The following is an 18,683-nucleotide window of genomic DNA, read 5'->3' as shown; positions in this document are numbered from 1 at the left end:
CTAGATTTGCAGTTCTTGAAGGAAATACCGTGCTTGAAAGGCAGAAAAGAGTTAGTTAAGGTTTAAGGTAAGCTTTTGTTTTAGGCTTTGGTTCTGTGCAAATGAAATGCTGCATCAGAGCCGCTTTGCAAATCTTGTTTATGTCAGCTTTACCATGTAAATGGTTCATTGGTTAAATAGATACATGAAAGAAACAAGATCAATATATATGTAAAAAAAAAAAAAAAAAAAAAAAAAAAAAGATCATTCGCAAGTCAGTATTTAATACAACAGAGGTTCTCAACCTTGGGGATGCCCGCAATGCTATGTGGGGTTAAAAAATAAATAGCACACCTAAGGCTGAAGTTATCTACAAAAAAAAAAGTTTCAATGGAGCTTTTAAGTTAAGTGGTTTGGGATGAACTAACTGCAGGAGTTAAATACTTACCTAAAACCTTTAACCAAAATTTTTGAGGAATATCAGTACATCGCTATAATAAAACTGTATCCATATGACTGAAACCCATGCACATTGTTAATGTCTGTCATGTACCATTCATTACAAGTTAAAAATTAAAGCAATAAACCACAAGATTTAACCAGATGTAAGGGGTATTATTAGGCACAACTTGAAGCAGAGTGCTTAAAATCCAGTTAAAGGAATAGTTCATCTAAAAATGTTAATTCATCATCTACTCATCTTCATGCTGTCTTAAACTCATATCACTTTTCTTTTTAAAGAATGTATAATGAGAGTTTGTCCATACCATTTAAGTCAATGGGGTCCAAAACTTTCATGCTCCAAAAACAAAATAAAGGCAGCATGAAAGTAATCCATACTACTCGAGTGGTTTAATCCATGTCTACTGAAGCAATACAATAGCTTTGGAAACAGACCAAAATTTAAGTCCTTAGTCACAAAAAATTTTGACATCTGCAGTCTCTTTACCGTGTTCTCAAGAGAAGCTCATTTACAAACTTTCACTCGCTTGATGCATGCACAGAGCACTGTACACGACCCAGACACAGTATTGCCAGATTTGCGGTCTTTACTCCCCTTAAGTTAATTTTGAGAATGCAGGGTTGAGTTTTTTTGGGATACTTTTAAATTGTTGCGCAGTTACCAAAATGAAAATGCTACATCTTATTTATGCATAATGATACCAGGATTGAGTACATGGCAACCGCGAGCAGAGTCAAAGAATCACCGTCTGTAAAACTGCACTGTGTTCCATTCAGGCTGGATGTCAAGATTTATAAGGATTTTTTTTCCCTCCCCTTTTTCTCCCCAATTTGGAATGCCCAATTCCCAATGCGCTCTAAGTCCTCATGGTGCACGCGCCCCACTCACCACACGCCCCACTGCAAGTGAACCACATTATAGTGACCACAAGGAAGTTACCCCATGTGATTCTACCCTCCCTAGCAACCGGGCCAATTTGGTTGCTAAGGAGACTTGGCTGGAGTCACTTAGCATGCCCTGGATTCGAACTCACGACTCCAGGGGTGGTAGTCATCGTCTTTAGCTACCCAGGCCTCCCAAGATTTATAAGGACTTAAATGTTTGCCTGTTTCTCACCCAAAGCAATTGTATTGCTTCAGAGGACATGGATTAATACACTCAAGTCATTTTTCTTTATTTCCTTTTTGATGCTTAAAAGGTTTGGACCCAACTGTCTTTGATATCGTATGAACAAAAACACCTCATAAATTCTTCAAAAAAAATCATTCGTGTTCCGCAGAAGAAAGAAAGTCATACGAGTTTGAGACTGCTTGAGGTTAAGTTAATTATGAGAACTATCATTTTGGGGTGAACTACCCCTTGGATGGTAATACAAATTATGCAAGGCAAGCAAATTATGATAATAAAATGTTTTAAAATATTATTTTATAGTATTCAAATATTAATATTCATAAATCAAAATATCTGTTTTTCTAGCAAGTAATATACATAGTTCATTAGCCTAAATGTACAGTGCATCCGGAAAGTATTCACAGCGCTTCACTTTTTCCACATTTTGTTATGTTACAGCCTTATTCCAAAATGGATTAAATTCATTATTTTCCTCAAAATTCTACAAACAATACCCCATAAAGACAACATGAAAGAAGTTTGTTTGAAATCTTTGCAAATGTATAAAAAATAAAAAATAAAAAAAAAATAAAAAAAATCACATGTACATAAGTATTCACAGCCTTTGCTCAATACTTTGTTGAAGCACCTTTGGCACCAATTACAGCCTCAAGTCTTTTTGAGTATGATGCTACAAGCTTGGCACACCTATTTTTGGGCAGTTTCTCCCATTCCTCTTTGCAGGACCTCTCAAGCTCCATCAGGTTGGATGGGGAGCGTCGGTGCACAGCCATTTTCAGATCTCTCCAGAGATGTTCAATCGGGTTCAAGTCTGGGCTCTGGCTGGGCCACTCAAGGACATTCACAGAGTTGTCCCATAGCCACTCCTTTGTTATCTTGGCTGTGTGCTTAGGGTCGTTGTCCTGTTGGAAGATGAACCTTCGCCCCAGTCTGAGGTCCAGAGCGCTCTGGAGCAGGTTTTCATCATTTATCTTTCCCTCTATCCTGACTTGTCTCCCAGTTCCTGCCGCTGAAAAACATCCCCGCAGCATGATGCTGCCACCACCATGCTTCACTGTAGGGATGGTATTGGCCAGGTGATGAGCGTTGCCTGGTTTCCTCCAGACATGACGCTTGCCATTCAGGCCAAAGTGTTCAATCTTTGTTTCATCAGACCAGAGAATTTTGTTTCTCATGGTCTGAGAGTCCTTCAGGTGCCTTTTGGCAAACTCCAGGCGGGCTGTCATGTGCCTTTTACTGAGGAGTGGCTTCTGTCTGGCCACTCTACCATACAGGACTGATTGGTGGAGTGCTGCAGAGATGGTTGTTCTTCTGGAAGGTTCTCCTCTCTCCACAGAGAAATGCTGGAGCTCTGTCAGAGTGACCATCGGGTTCTTGGTCACCTCCCTGACTAAGGCCCTTCTCCCCCGATCGCTCAGTTTGGCCGGGCGGCCAGCTCTAGGAAGAGTCCTGGTGGTTCCAAACTTCTTCCATTTATGGATGATGGAGGCCACTGTGCTCATTGGGACCTTCAATGCTGCAGCAATTTTTCTGTACCCTTCCCCAGATCTGTGCCTCGACACAATCCTGTCTCAGAGGTCTACAGACAATTCCTTGGACTTCATGGCTTGGTTTGTGCTCTGACGTGCACTGTTAACTGTGGGACCTTATAGAGACAGGTGTGTGCCTTTCCAAATCATGTCCAATCAACTGAATTTACCACAGGTGGACTCAATCAAGTTGTAGAAACATCTCAAGGATGATCAGAGGAAACAGGATGCACCTGAGCTCAATTTTGAGTGTCATGGCAAAGGCTGTGAATACTTATGTACATGTGATTTTGTTTCATTTTTTATTTTTAATAAATTTGCAAAGATTTCAAACAAACTTCTTTCACACTGTCATTATGGGGTATTGTTTGTAGAATTTTGAGGAAAATAATGAATTTAATCCATTTTGGAATAAGGCTGTAACATAACAAAATGTGGAAAAAGTGAAGCGCTGTGAATACTTTCCAGATGCACTGTAGGCTGTTTACAGTTGACAAAAAATATATAAACTTACTGCATTAACATACATGTGCAGTCACATTCTATGCGTGTTATCAGCATTTTACAATGGCTTTACATGTAGCTCATCCAAATATAATTCAGCTTTTTATATATATATTTTTAATATAAATACACTGGCAGCCAAAAGTTTGGAATAATGTACAGATTTTGCTGTTTTGGAAGGACTTTAATTGACCAAAGTGGCATTCAACTGGTCACAAAGTATAGTCAGGACATTACTGATGTAAAAAACAGCACCATCACTATTTGAAAAAAGTCATTTTTGATCAAATCTAGACAGGCCCCATTAACAGCAGCCATCACTCCGACACCTTATCCTTGAGTAATCATGCTTAATTGCTAATTTGGTACTAGAAAATCACTTGCCATTATATCAAACACAGTTGAAAGCTATTTGGTTCATTAAATGAAGCTGAACATTGTCTTTGTGTTTGTTTTTGAGTAGCCACAGTATGCAATATACTGGCAGGTATTAAGGTCAATATTAGGTAAAAGATATTAGGTAGAAACTCGTCAGTCAATCATTGTTTTGGGGAATAAAAACTATACAATACTTGAAATTGCCAAAACATGGAAGATTTCATACAAAGGTGTACACTACAGTCTTAAAAGACAAAGGACAACTGGCTCTAACTAGGACAGAAAGAGATGTGGAAGGCCCAGATGTACAACTAAACAAGAGGATATGTACATCAGAATCTCTAGAAATAGACGCCTCACATGTCCTCAGCTGACAGCTTCATTGAATTCTACCCGCTCAACACCAGTTTCATGTACAACAGTAAAGAGAAGACTCAGGGGTGCAGGCCTTATGGGAAGAATTGCAAAGAAAAAGCCACTTTTGAAACAGAAAAACAAAAAGAAAAAGGTTAGAGTGGGCAAAGAAACACAGACATTGGACAACAGATAATTGGAAAAGAGTGTTATGGATCTTAACCCCATAGAGCTTTTGTGGGATCAGCTAGACTGTAAGGTGTGTGAGAAGTGCCCGACAAGACAGCCACATCTATGGCAAGTGCTACAGGAAGGTGGGGTGAAATGTCACCAGAGTATCTGGACAAACTGACAGCTAGAATGCCAAGGATCTGCAAAGCTGTCATTGCTGCACGTGGAAGATTTTAATAGTAATTTTTCATGTTATTAATGTCCTGACTATACATTGTGATCAGCTGAATGCCATTTTGGTAAATAAAAGTACAAATTTCTTTCCATAAGAGCAAAAATCTGTACATTATTCCAAATTTTGGCTGCCAGTGTATATATATATATATGACTGAAATAATCAGAGTGTTTAGTGGGTTACTCAGTCTAATTGCCTATTCTTCTCAGTTTTCCTTCTCTTATTTCTTCTCTCATTTTTTATAATACTATCTCTGTCCCTCCTTTCCTCCATTAGGCTCATAAGTTCTGAACAGACAGAGAGAAAGAGAAAGAGAGCAGGCTGTCAAGGAGACGGAAATATAGCATGTAGCAGCATGACAAAAATGCAGCCAGTACACAAAGTTTTTTCCTCTCTCTCTTTCATTGGGGCTGAAAGGTGAAGTGTGTGGGCAGTTTGAAATGCAAATAGTAGATATTTAGTGAAAGAGATCAGAACAGAGACCTTACAACACCAGCTTTTACAGACACCACAACATTCAGTCCCAGGGAGGAGATGAGGAACAGTGCTTGTACAGTAAATCATAATAACTGTGTTTCTACTTGTTATACATTTCAGTCTTCTTGTTTATTTGCTCTGCCGTATCCCAGCTAACATTGTGTGTGTTCTGTCTTTATGCTGGAAGAGATGTACCGAAGCCCGAGCAGGTTTTTCAGCTGTGGTCGAGATCTTGATTATGAACCCATTATGTGTGGCTTCAAAAGCCAGGCCGCACACAGTAGATGTGGAGACGGGGTCTGACAGAGCCCAACAAACATGCTACGATAGCTAATGAGGCTGATCCCCATATGAAAGAAAACAAGGGAGAGAGAGGGGCCATCATCTTGGATTTCACTGCAAGGCCTCTCTTCTATCTTGAAAGCATATAAGAGCATGAGACCTCTGCACCCCCCCACCCCATCACACACCAAAAGGGGCCTCCCTATCCCTCCTGCAGCTATGACCTTCCATCACTGCACACTTCTTTTTTTCTTTTTTTTTTCTTTTCCGCAGGTTACCTGCCCTATCCAATTACTCTTCAGGCTGCTTTCAATGGACCATGTACAACCAGTGCCCTTTTTTTCCTACTATCATTCCTTATCACTCTCTCTCTCTCTCTTCCCTTCCTCTCTCTTAAGGTGGTGTCCCTGTGCCCCTATCTGTGCAGTGGCCCCAGTGGTCCACTGGATACATTATGTATTGCTGACAGTCCTGTCCCCCCATACACCCACACACTCATCCACGCCCGCAGCATTACTGCAAACTCTCAGTCTTTTGGCTGAGTTGCCTGGGAGCAGAATGAGAAAAAGGAAGATGACTATGTGTAAGTGTGTGTAGGTCTGCGAATGTGATCTCTATCCCTGCGTAGCAGGTTTCCTCATTAGGGGCCTGGGGCGGAGACAGAGGCCTGCTGGTGCTATTACTGGAGGAAACTCTGTCCTCTGAGATGGATAATGTGTGCACTTAAGAGTGTGTGTTTGTGGGCTTCCGGTTCCGGTACTGAATGGAGTAAGCGTGTTGTCAACAGCTTTCCACTATCTCAAATATTTTAAATGAACATTCCTTGCAGCCATTTAGAAATCACAAATTTGTTAATTCTGCCCATCACGCAAAATGCCGACAAAACAAAAGAAAGCAGAAAAGTCGAGTATGGAAGGGGATGAAAGTACAACGAATACCCCTGAGGAGCCATCGGCTAAGGCTAATAAAGCTAGCATAAATGCAGAGGTGCCGAAAACAGATATTATGGAGGCCATAACGAAATTGAGCAGTTCTTTTTTTTAATAAAAAGTTTGAGGTCCTATCATCTACTCTATCAGACCTGAATGCATCATTCACTAGTATTTCCACTAGAATAGCCATGACAGAGGAGGCAACAAAAGTTCATGAAACCTGCATCGAATCACTGGAGAAACAGTGTGTGCATTTGGAGAACAAATGTGAGAGGCTCAGAGAAAAGACCTGCAATTTAGAATCAAGGTCCGATGACAAAACATTCGAATCACTGGCATGTGTGTGAAAAACCCAGGAGATCAGCAGTTACAGAAATACTCAAACCAGCCCGTCTCGCACCAAAAATCATGCCACAGTCAAAATCTAAATTTTTCCCCATTCTGATGGTTATTGTGAACATTAACTGAAGCTCCTGACCCATATCTGATGATTTTATGCACTGCACTGCTGCCACTGATTGGCTGATTAGATAATCACATGAATGAGTAGGTGTACCTAATAAAGTGTTTAGTGAGTATATACTGTGTGTGTGTGTGTGTATATATATATATATATATATAGTGGTGTGAAAAAGTGTTTGCCCCCTTCCTGATTTCTTATTTTTTTGCATGTTTGTCACACTTAAATGTTTCAGATCATCAAACAAGTTTAAATATTAGTCAAAGATAACACAAGTAAACACAACATGCAGTTTTTAAATGAAGGTTGTTATTATTAAGGGTAAACAAAATCCAAACCTACATGGCCCTGTGTGAAAAAGTGATTGCCCCCTAAACCTAATAACTGGTTGGGCCACCCTTAGCAGCAACAACTGCAATCAAGCGTTTGCGATAACTTGCAATGAGTCTTTTACAGCGCTGTGGAGGAATTTTGGCCCACTCATCTTTGCAGAATTGTTGTAATTCAGCCACATTTGAGGGTTTTCGAGCATGAACTGCCTTTTTAAGGTCATGCCACAGCATCTCAACAGGATTCAGGTCAGGACTTTGACTAGGCCTCTCCAAAGTCTTCATTTTGTTTTTCTTCAGCCATTCAGAGGTGGACTTGCTGGTGTGTTTTGGATCATTGTCCTGCTGCAGAACCCAAGTTCGCTTCAGCTTGAGGTCACGAACAGATGGCCGGACATTCTACTTCAGGATTTTTCGGTAGACAGCAGAATTCATGGTTCCATTTATCACAGCAAGTCTTCCAGGTCCTGAAGCAGCAAAACAGCCCCAAACCATCACACTACCACCGCCATATTTTACTGTTGGTATGATGTTCGTTTTCTGAAATGCAGTGTTACTTTTACGCCAGATGTAATGGGACACACACCTTCCAAAAAGTTCAACTTTTGTCTCGTCAGTCCACAGAGTATTTTCCCAAAAGTCTTGGGGATCATCAAGATGTTTTCTGGCAAAAATGAGACGAGCCTTAATGTTCTTTTTGTTCAGCAGTGGTTTTCGTCTTGGAACCCAGTCTCTTTCTTATGGTGGAGTCATGAACACTGACCTTAACTGAGGCAAGTGAGGCCTGCAGTTCTTTGGATGTTGTTGTGGGGTCTTTTGTGACCTCTTGGATGAGTCGTCGCTGCGCTCTTGGGGTAATTTTGGTCAGCCGGCCACTCCTGGGAAGGTTCACCACTGTTCCATGTTTTCGCCATTTGTGGATAATGGCTCTCACTGTGGTTCTCTGGAGTCCCAAAGCTTTAGAAATGGCTTTATAACCTTTTCCAGACTGATAGATCTCAGTTACTTTCTTTCTCATTTGTTCCTGAATTTCTTTGGATCTCGGCATGATGTCTAGCTTTTGAAGATCTTTTGGTCTACTTCACTTTGTCAGGCAGGTCCTATTTAAGTGATTTCTTGATTGAGAACAGGTGTGGCAGTAATCAGGCCTGGGTGTGGCTAGAGAAATTGAACTCAGGTATGATAAACCACAGTTATGTTTTAACAGGTGGGGCAAACACTTTTTCACACAGGGCCATGTAGGTTTGGATTTTGTTTTCCCTTAATAATAACAACCTTCATTTAAAAACTGCATTTTGTGTTTACTTGTGTTATCTTTGACTAATATTTGAACTTGTTTGATGATCTGAAACATTTAAGTGTGACAAACATGCAAAAAAATAAGAAATCAGGAAGGGGGCAAACACTTTTTCACACCACTGTATGATATCAGTTCTAAGGAAACTCGAATTTGGTTCAGAATTTATCAAATGGATTGAAATCATTTATGCACATCAAGAAGCCTCTGTTATTACAAATCAAGACATTTCAAAACCATTTCAACTGTCTTGTGGCACGCGATAGGGATGTCCCCTATCTCCTTTTCTGTTCGCTATATCAATGGAACCATTGGCTGCAAGCATTAGACAACATCCTAAAATAGAGACCCGAACATCTCTCGCTGTATGCGGATGATATTCTATTATATGTTTCGAAACCTGAAATGTCCATTTCACCATTACTCGATCTTCTTGAAAAATGTGGTAGTTTTTCTGGATTTACAATAAATTGGGAAGAAAAGAGAATTAATGCCAATCGCTGATGATACAGATCAAGAGTTTTTGAAATTGTGACCATTTTGGTCGCATATGCTCCCGAAATTTAATCTGTGTGACCTCAAAATAAATTTGGGAGCATTTGTGCGAGTGCAAATAATTGTTGTGGTGCGACCTGTTTTCATTTCTCTACAAAACGTTCGCTAATTACTGCACTATGTGCCTGCTGTGAGCTGATAGTGACCGGTCCACCATTCTATTCAACATTACATAACCAATTAAACTTCATCTTTACATTCTGAACTTTAATGCAGATTTTAGATTGGTTAATATTAGCCGTCAATCACTCCCTTTCACCACGCTCCGTTGTCACGTGACAGGGAGCTAACTAGCATGTGAAATGTAAAGAGCTGAAGAGAGAAGATGAAAAGAACACTGATCGATTTCTTTTGTAAGCTACCTAAAGTTACAGATAATGTAACTCCTGGAGTTGGTGATGGCGATCATGTGGTGAATGTGGATCCACAAGCGGAAAAGAAGGCTTGCAGTTTTCGGAGGGAGTGGCTGAAAGACTTCGAGTGGTTCCGCTATGAAAATGGCTTAATGCAATGCTTTCACTGTAAAGCCTGTGGGGCAGAGGTTGCAGGTAACACTGCGTTCGCCACTGAATCCACACATTTTAAGCGCGAGAGCTTGATTAAACACGGGGAGAGCGCCAAGCACAAGAAATGCCGGGACAAGTGTGTGGCAAAGAATTCAGGATCAGGTTTGATTGTTGAAGCTTTTAAACGTCAGGATGCTGCTGGACGTTCCGTTCAGTTGGCAGAGCTGAACATGAAATTTAACACCATCGCCAAAGAAGAGCTCGACTTCACTAAATTTAAACCCATGTTGCAGCGCATGAAAATGAACGGCGTTAAAATCAACATGACGTACACAAATGACAAGTCATGTGCCAACATCATCGCCGTGATATTAGATACCATCTGTGAGATCACCGCAGTTAAAGTACTGAGCTGACGATACATCTCATTCATCATTGATGGAGACACCGACCTGTCTGTCAAGGAGTGTGTGGTAGTGTATGTCCGCATCCTGCTTGATGGACAGCCCACAAACTAGTGATGGGAAGATCGGATCATTTTACTGACTTTAGTTAATTTTGCTGAACGAGACTCATCTTTTTTTCAAGTCATTTAGTTCATGTCGTTCATTTGAGCAGAATTAAATTAATATGTTACATTTTCAATAGCCAAATCCCCCCAACACCCCAACACGTCTACTTACGCAAACTTTGATTATAGTCCCAATAAGGAAACATTTATAATGCAGCCAAGGACAAATTATGAGAAACAAATGATTAGTTCACCTCTGGATTAAATCTTCTTGTCCGAGTCGTTCGTTCTTCTGTCACGTGACAAAAGAACGAACGACTCGGACCAGAAGAATCAAGAGGTGAACTAATCATTTCTGTTTCCTGTGTGAGCAATGCATAGCGTATACGTCTGTCACGTGACAAAAGAACAAACGACTCGGACCAAAAGAGTTGAAAGGTGAACTAATATTTTCTGTTTCCTGTACAGTGCCTATGCGGTTTTCACGTAACAAACGAACGCAGGTTGCGCAATGCACATGCGCGGTCAACACAAAAATGAACAAATCACTCTCTGAGACTACTTGTTCTTCTGAGTCACATAAAAGATTCGTTCAAAATGAACGAATCGTTCATGAACGACCCATCACTACCACAAAGATCCTCGTCGGACATGTTGAGGTGGAACAAGCCAATGCTGATGGTGAGGATGTTTTTTTTAAATACATAGCCTATTTAGTATTATATAAATTGTAGTTGTGGTGGTCCTTAATTTTCGGTGGGTGCTCCTAAATTTTTGCTGGTGCTTCTAACTAAAAAAGTTAGGTAGCAACACCAGTGCTACCAAGTAAAAAAGTTAATTTCAAGCCCTGTTTAAGTAACACTAGATTTAAAATTGCATATTAATTCTTTAAATATTTAGGTATGATAATCACTAGGAAGCCTGAAACATTATTAAAATTGAATTGGAAAAAGAAAATTGATCAACTTAAAGCAGATCTTATTTTCTGGAAGAAAATGGTGGTGCTTCCAATATTTTTGTATGTATTTCAAGCCATTCCTTCCTTTATCTCCCCTCATCATTTTAAACAACTGGAATCAATCATAACTACTTTTATTTGGGCCAATAAGACAGCAAGAATAAATAGAAAACATTTAAATAAAGCAAAAGCTCAAGGAGGGTTTGGTCTCCCTAATTTCAAATGCTATTACTGTGCTGCTAATCTAAATATTTTGATGTGGTGGAGGAAGTCCATTCTGGAGGAAGCAGGTGACAAACCAGAGCGGTTAGCAATTGATGAAGCCTCTTGTATGAGAACTTCATTAAAGGCCCTACTTAATAGTAGATAATTAAATAAATAAAACTTAATAAAATAGATAAAAATATTAGTGGAAATGTAGTAATTTTGAATTCACTTGAAGTATGGAAACAGGTTAAGAAGTATCTAAAAATTCCAGATATACATTTGGACAGTCCAACATGTAACCAATATGTTGATCTCAATATGTAATATCATGTCTTCCCCCAGCAAGAGATTTTGTCAGAAAACACATGCCAGATTTTGAAGTTATGTGTTTGAATCCTATTTTAGAAAGAGTTGTTAATGTTTATCCTGGGACGAGCAGGACTGTCAAACTTTTATAATCTCTTACTGGAAAATGTGGACAACAACACAGATAAAATAAAGCACGATTGGGAAGAGGAAATGGATTTTAATATTCATGACAACATGTGGAATGAATGCTTGAGAAATGTACATGCATGTTCTGTGAATGTTAGACACAACATTTCAGTTCAAGAAAATTCATAGGCTCCACTATTCTAAACCAAGGCTTCAGAATTTATCCCACGGTTTCATTCTTTATGGTCATGTAGTAAAATTCAGCCTTTTTGGGAATGTATATTTAAATATTTAAAATTCTATTAATCTGGAGCCTGATCCTTGTCTTGGACTTCTGGGAGCAGACTATATTTTTTGTAATGTGTATCAAACACAGGCCATTTCGTTCTGTATGATGCTGGCAAAAAGACTTATATTACAGATGTGGAAGTTAGATTCTGTTCCAACTTTTGAGATGTGGGTGAGGGAATTGGGAAGCATGTTGCATCTGGAAGAATTGAGATTTATACTAAAGGACAAATGACTGACTTTTAATAAATCAAATAAGGCTGCATCTGCAGAAAGACAGAGGTGATAAGGAGTCATCATTTGTCCACAAACCTTTTTGCTAAGTCTTTACATTTATTTGTATCATATGTCTTCTGACTGCCCTGTTTATTGATATTTTGGTGTTGCTGATCACCAGGTAAAAAGATTGTGAAATAGTACATTGTTGCTCATTTAAGCTTGATGTCATGTTCTAGAACAGGGGACGGCAACCTATGGCACACAGAGGGGTAATCACTGGCACGCCAGCAACGGAGAGAAAGGAGTAGATTATTTTATTTATATAATTTCCGCACCTGCATTCCAATCTACATCTTGATGTAGTCCTTCCTCATGATCATGCAGCGTGTTTTCATGAGCTGAATCAGAGGCTAAACAAAAAGTTAAAACGTGACGAGACAACAGTATACACACCAGACTTGTGAAGCGTGTGCATGTCATTCGCGCATCACGAGCCAGCAGCGCTTCACTTTCAAGTAAATGCGCCAGCTTTGCTTCGGTCAGGCTGCGCGGATGACAGCCTACATTCCGTGTTTCTTTGTTTCTTTTTGCTTTCAGAACAACAGGTGATGTAATAAGGAAAACACCACTATTAATCCTTGAGATTTCCAACACAGTATACTAACTGCGTTAACTCATTTTGTACAAAAGGACAGGGTTTCTTTCATTAAAGCACTTTCACAAGATGCTCTGTGAAAATTCACATGCAGGATCATGTAAATGAGTACATGTATGTATTCTTTTAATGAAAAAACTAAAATAAAGTATTAAAAAAATGTTTGTGTGTTTGTGTGACTGCATGAGACCCGTTCTACCACATTTATGTTAAGGCGTAATTTTTAACCTTATGTATTTGGATCTTAAAGGAGATGTGTGTAATTTCTACACCACTGGCACTGCCAAACAAATTTGCAAAAATTATTAATGTTTCCAGACAACTTTCAAACACTCCCCTATAGGATTGCAAATTTAAGTGTCACTATAAGATCAGGTGGTCTACTATCTTTCATATAATATCACATGAAAAACTTAAGTGATGCACATTATATTGGGTTTTCAAGGTATTAAGTATCGTGATTCTGTGAGATAGTCTACACATGGCTGGATTCTGTTCATCCACTTGAGCAAGAGTGTATGTAAATGAAAACTTGTTTCTCATGATAAACTAAGGCTCTCACCTTGTGTCTGTGATGGTTTTAGGTGCCCCAGCCCTATTCTGTGAATTGGTGGCCATTGTTCTTGATTCAATCAGTGTCTGGGTAAAATGTAAATGCATTGCCATTGGTGTGGACCCTTCCTCTATTCTATGATAATGAAGTCATCTGAGTGATATAGTTATGATAACTGGATTAGGGCTAGTAGAATTCAGAGTCTTCACCCATTGGATGTTTTGGTTTCACCTGAATGCTTTGTAACCACCTGGAAGTACTGCACCCTGAATGCATATCAAATACAATGTATGCCTCCCTAAGTCAGACTTGATGACTGCAGTGCAAAGACAGCATGTTCTGACATGTAGACTGATGCTCCTGATCTTCTACAATAAAGAATTCTGCTGAAGCTTTACCCGAGTCTCCTGGTCTTCTCTGAGAAAACCTCTTTGTGCAAAACGTTAAGAAGAGTCTTGTTTGAAACACCAATGACAAAAAGTTAATCAATCAAAGTGAATCAGCCCTTACTGGGAATTAAGAAGCAGGAATCCTGAAACATGCTCAAACAGTTGAAGATTTCAGCTTAGGTGTCCGATGGCAGATACAATGCGGCATTGTCATTATATTTCTAACTCTGGGAATACAAACAAGGACCACCCTACGTGCTACAGATGGAGCATGACTGAATGAAAAATACATACTACAAACATGGAAGGAAGAAGAAAAGCCTTGTGTTAAGAGAGCTCAAGAACTTGTCAAGTCTCAACAGAGCATTGCAGATTTTCTGCCTGTCAGTAAGAGTAACAGAAATAGAGAAGGAAAGAGACGAATGCCTATTTAAATACATGCTTAGCTGTAGGACCAAGAACATTGATGAAATTCTAGCCTTATTTTCAACGACAATAACATCATTCCCTTTTTCTACATGACAACATCTATTCATTCAAAGCTTAACAAGAGTAGCTCTCTAAATCACTTTGAAAGCAGTACTTTACTTTATCCTGTCGTCCTGAACTCCGCGGCTCAGATTATGGGGGTTAACGTTTACATTTCCACTGCATCAGTGAAACATGGCAGCATCCGCGTGTCTGCAAACCACAGCAGCACCGCAGCAGGCCTTTCGGTGGCCAGAGCTGCCCACAGAGCCCCACATCACAACTGAGCCAGCCAGCTCACTGCCCTGCCAAACCCTGAAGGAGCCCAGCCACAGCCTGCCCCATGATAAGACCTGAAGATGTGGTGCGTATGCGTGTGTGCTAAGGCATGGGTGGGTCTCGTTCACCGGTTGGCTCTTGGCCCAAAAAAGGGTGGGGTGTTTCCGTGCCAACTCCATTTTGACTGACAGTCCTGAAAAATAGGGCTTTTAAGGAACTAATAGGTTTGACGAGGAAAGAGGGAGGGTGCAGTTGGGGGGGAATTCCCCCCTTAGATGCCCAACCTTTCCTAAAAAAGGAACTGTATATAACTCCATATGTAATCAAGTGATGTCCCGCACTTGCAGTGCAGACAGTTTCATTGATTATAATAGAACCTGTCTAGATTTGCTGTCACGCCACTATTTTTACCACTGAGTGCATTTACATGCACTTTTAAAGTCTGATTTCAGTGGAACTAAAGCAATAATTCATCTTTTTAATGTTAGTCCGACCAAAATCTTGCCTGTCTGGTTCTTGCAAAATCAAACTAAAAGACCTAGATAATGCGGTTGTAGACTGGTTCCGTCTAGCATGTATACACTTCAATCAGTCCACAATAGGCCTCGGTGTCATGCGCTTGCGCAAAAAAACTGAGGTGCTGCGCGACATGTATTTAACCCGGAAGTTGAACGCAACACAACACAGAGAAGAAGAGCAACAATAACAACACAGTGGGTGTGTTTCATTCAGAAGTGTTCATCCTTATGCCCTATTCCCTTCGCAGACTTTACCATCCACTGTTAGAGCTTTGGAGGGCTAAAAGGTGTGAGGCTCAAAAATAACATTTATTCAGAACTCACTTTTTAAGTCATTTTTACTGGAAATTCAGTTTGAAACGATCTTACAACATGGCTATCATGACTGTTCTCCCTTCTAAGAGCCCTTCGGAGGCTCATTTATCTAGTTTGTAACATAGGGACACATGACGAACTCTAGAAATGTTCATTTTTGGACAGATCATCAGTCTGTAAACCATTGATGTCACTCTAATTACTATTCTTTTGTCCAATGATGAAATCTCATATCCTAACATTCATATCATACATGTAAATGTTTATCACCCAATATTTATTTTTGCATTTTCAATAAATGTATTTCTTTAATAAAACAAGTATTAAAAAAAAAATAAACTATTTCACACATTCTATAATAAAACACAATAAAAGTGTAACAGATGCATACTATGGCCAAGGTTAGCATGTAAGGGCATTCAATTATAATCAAGCTTGATTTACTGATCTCATGTGAATTCCATTCATAAAATGAGGCAGAAAGCATGATTTTCTTTTATTTGTATTGAATTGCAGCTTGAATGACAGAACTGTTTAAGTATTCAGACAAGAAATACCAGCAATCAAAAACCTGACAAACTGCCTATTTATTCTTGAAATCACTCCTCAGTTTAAATGTTATTATTTCGCTTTACACAGAGTTTATAAGGATAATGTTCAATTGAAACAAAGAGGAGCTTGTATAGTTCAGACTTTAACAATCCAGAAGCAAATAGTCTCGCCTTCTTCTTTCAGACATCACCATAAGCACAACGGATAACATACATCTGATCTGCACCAAAAGAATGTAAGAATTGCATGTTTTCCAGGTTGTTGTGCCTGTTGAGAAGCTACAGTAGTTAGCTGACTTCTTTGACGTGCTACTATGATGCAAAAATCAACCGGAAAAATCTATGTCCTCAGCTGATGTCCTTTCTTCAGCGATTCGATTGGGTATGGTGTCACGTATAGTTGGACAGAGAGATTGAGACTGTAGCTCGACAACACAAAAACTTGCAGTACTTTGTTTATAGCTGCCCATGTAAATATACTCATTGTTAAATGTAAACTACCATACATTTTGCAAATGGAGCAGCTCATTATTTATTTTGAGTTGAGCCACAGGTAGAGTTTTACTGTGTGAATAATACTACTGCAAAACATGTCGCGTGCTGATTCAAACCCAATGATTGACATAATAGTCTGATGCAAAGACAGAATGTGATTTGTTCATCAGTGTGGATTAAGGTACCTTTTATCTATATATTGTGGCAAATAAATTTGTACCAGAACTTCCTACATTGTGAATGCTCAGATTGCAGGAATGATTAATATTGTTTGCAATACAAGTAATCCCGCACTGAATTTCAGGGCCCGAGTAGGCTCTCAGGGTTTGTTATTTCAAGCAGGACCTCCACCCGGAATTTGAGGCACATTAGTCTCTTTTGACTAGCAAAAGCCTGATGATTTGTTTTTCTTGCAGTGTTACATACAGTGAACACTAAACACTAGAAGTCTATCAGTGCATAGGATGATGTCATTCCTGACAAATTCCTCTCCTTTTCTACACAAGTGAAAAGCTTGAGTAATATTTGAGCTCCAGCACAGTGTCTGCCATTCAGAGAACAATTGTGCTGCATGTTTGCTCAACCACAAAATTACAAAAGGCAGAAAGATAAGTAAACAGATTGGTTTGGGACTTGTTGCGGTGTAAGGCGCCTTTTCTTTTCATTGAGAAAGACAGGCCTGAATGTCCCCCAAAACTGGGATTATGTATGAGAATTCAAACACAGCAGTTGGTACTTACAATAAAATTAAAAGTGTTTTACTTAAAATGTTTAAGAAAAGAGTGCTGTCTGATGTAGATATAACTAGGGATTTAAACTCTGAGTAATGAGTTCCATTTTAAACCTTCTTTGAACTAAACCACCTGACACATCTAAAAAAAAAAAAAAAACTTTTATACAGACTTGTCCAATACTAAGAAATGCGAGGATGACCACACACAGGAACACTTAATGCATAACTTATGAAAAAATCAAATGTTCACCAAGTCATACAAACACACAGGCAGCTTTATGTCCAGTCTAGGTCTGCAACTAACGATTATTTTGATAATCGATTAATCTAACGATTATTAGAACGATTATTCAACTATTCTGCGATTACTGCAATGGTTAATCATTAGCTCTAAACCGATTATTCAGCTTGTGCCCTGACTTAAAAGGTTGTATTAAACATGCTTACTAACAATAAAGAGGACAATATCATCTTTTAAAAATGCCTCTAAATGACATTCAATGAATTAAAGAAAAATATTTTTTATTAAGTGTAATTCAGTAAAGAAATTCACTGCTGTAAATCCTACTGTTATCAAGTGTTTTTGTCTTGTTTTCCATTTAAAATTGTCTAAAAATCCTTAAAACAAGATACATTTACTTGAGAAGTAAAATATAAGATATTTTGACTTGCTTTAAGAGAATGTATCTTAAATATAAGTGTATTTTGTATATAAGTGTATTTTTTCACTTGGTTATACTTCTGCAAGTGCAGTAAAGACAAAATATACTTATATTCAAGATCTATTTTCTAAAAGAAAGTCTAAATATCTTTTATGCTGCTTCTCTGGGGAATGCATCTTTTTTTTTTAAAGGATTTTTATAATATTATTATTTTTAATATTATATTCAATGTTCTCAGATAACATTTTTTCTTCTGCAGTATTGCTGCTAAAGAAAATGTACGTTGTTTTAAAGGAGTTTTAGATATTTATATTGGAAAAACAAGCCAAAACAAAAACAAATAAAAAACGTATTTTGTTGCAGTGTATAATGGGGCGAAGACTACCCTCTCTCACCTTTCTGTTCACTTCAATCCATCTTTAACTCACAAAAAAAAGCTCTCACTTATTAATAAAGCTGTGTATTGCCAATTTTCTTCACGATAAGAAATGCACGGTGACATAAATTATGATTCAATAAGTCGTGAGCCATCACATTATAATCTAGCTGCAATAAGCGTGCGTGCTCGAGGAACGAGCATCCCCATGACAGAATGTACATCAGCTGGGTGCAGTTTCAATCTCTCCCCCTTAGATCGGGACATTCGCGCAACTCATAGCAGAGAGCAGAGACCACACAGAGAAATGACAGTTTCAGAGTTTGTAGTTATTTACATGATCTGCTTCTGTATTATTTGAACTTTAATAAAGCTATAACGTTTTAAATATAACTGCATTAAAGATGTACTGCATAATAGTGTTTCCATTAAAGAGCTCCGGCTCTGCTTATTCCACAACGAGAGTGCTTCTGTATTGACTTATTTTGT

At 38.9% G+C, this 18,683-nt stretch overlaps 1 protein-coding gene across 3 annotated transcripts in view; it reads right to left on the bottom strand.

Moving 5' to 3' along the window:
* lgr4 (leucine-rich repeat containing G protein-coupled receptor 4) overlaps positions 1 to 18,683 on the bottom strand; it is a 115,222-nt gene that overhangs the window by 66,543 nt on the left and 29,996 nt on the right. Inside the window, exon 1 of one of the 3 annotated variants that reach the window (XM_051702519.1) lies at positions 14,386 to 14,573. The exons of the other annotated variants lie outside the window; for them this stretch is intronic. The gene's annotated coding sequence lies outside the window, so the exon portion shown is untranslated. Of the gene's footprint in view, positions 1 to 14,385; positions 14,574 to 18,683 lie in introns of those variants that run through there. 3 annotated transcript variants of the gene reach the window in all.

This window comes from Myxocyprinus asiaticus, chromosome 1 (assembly GCF_019703515.2).
Source record: "Myxocyprinus asiaticus isolate MX2 ecotype Aquarium Trade chromosome 1, UBuf_Myxa_2, whole genome shotgun sequence".
Taxonomy (NCBI): domain Eukaryota; kingdom Metazoa; phylum Chordata; class Actinopteri; order Cypriniformes; family Catostomidae; genus Myxocyprinus; species Myxocyprinus asiaticus.
Note: the sequence above shows the minus strand (reverse complement) of the source record. Positions and strands in the feature narration are given on the sequence as shown.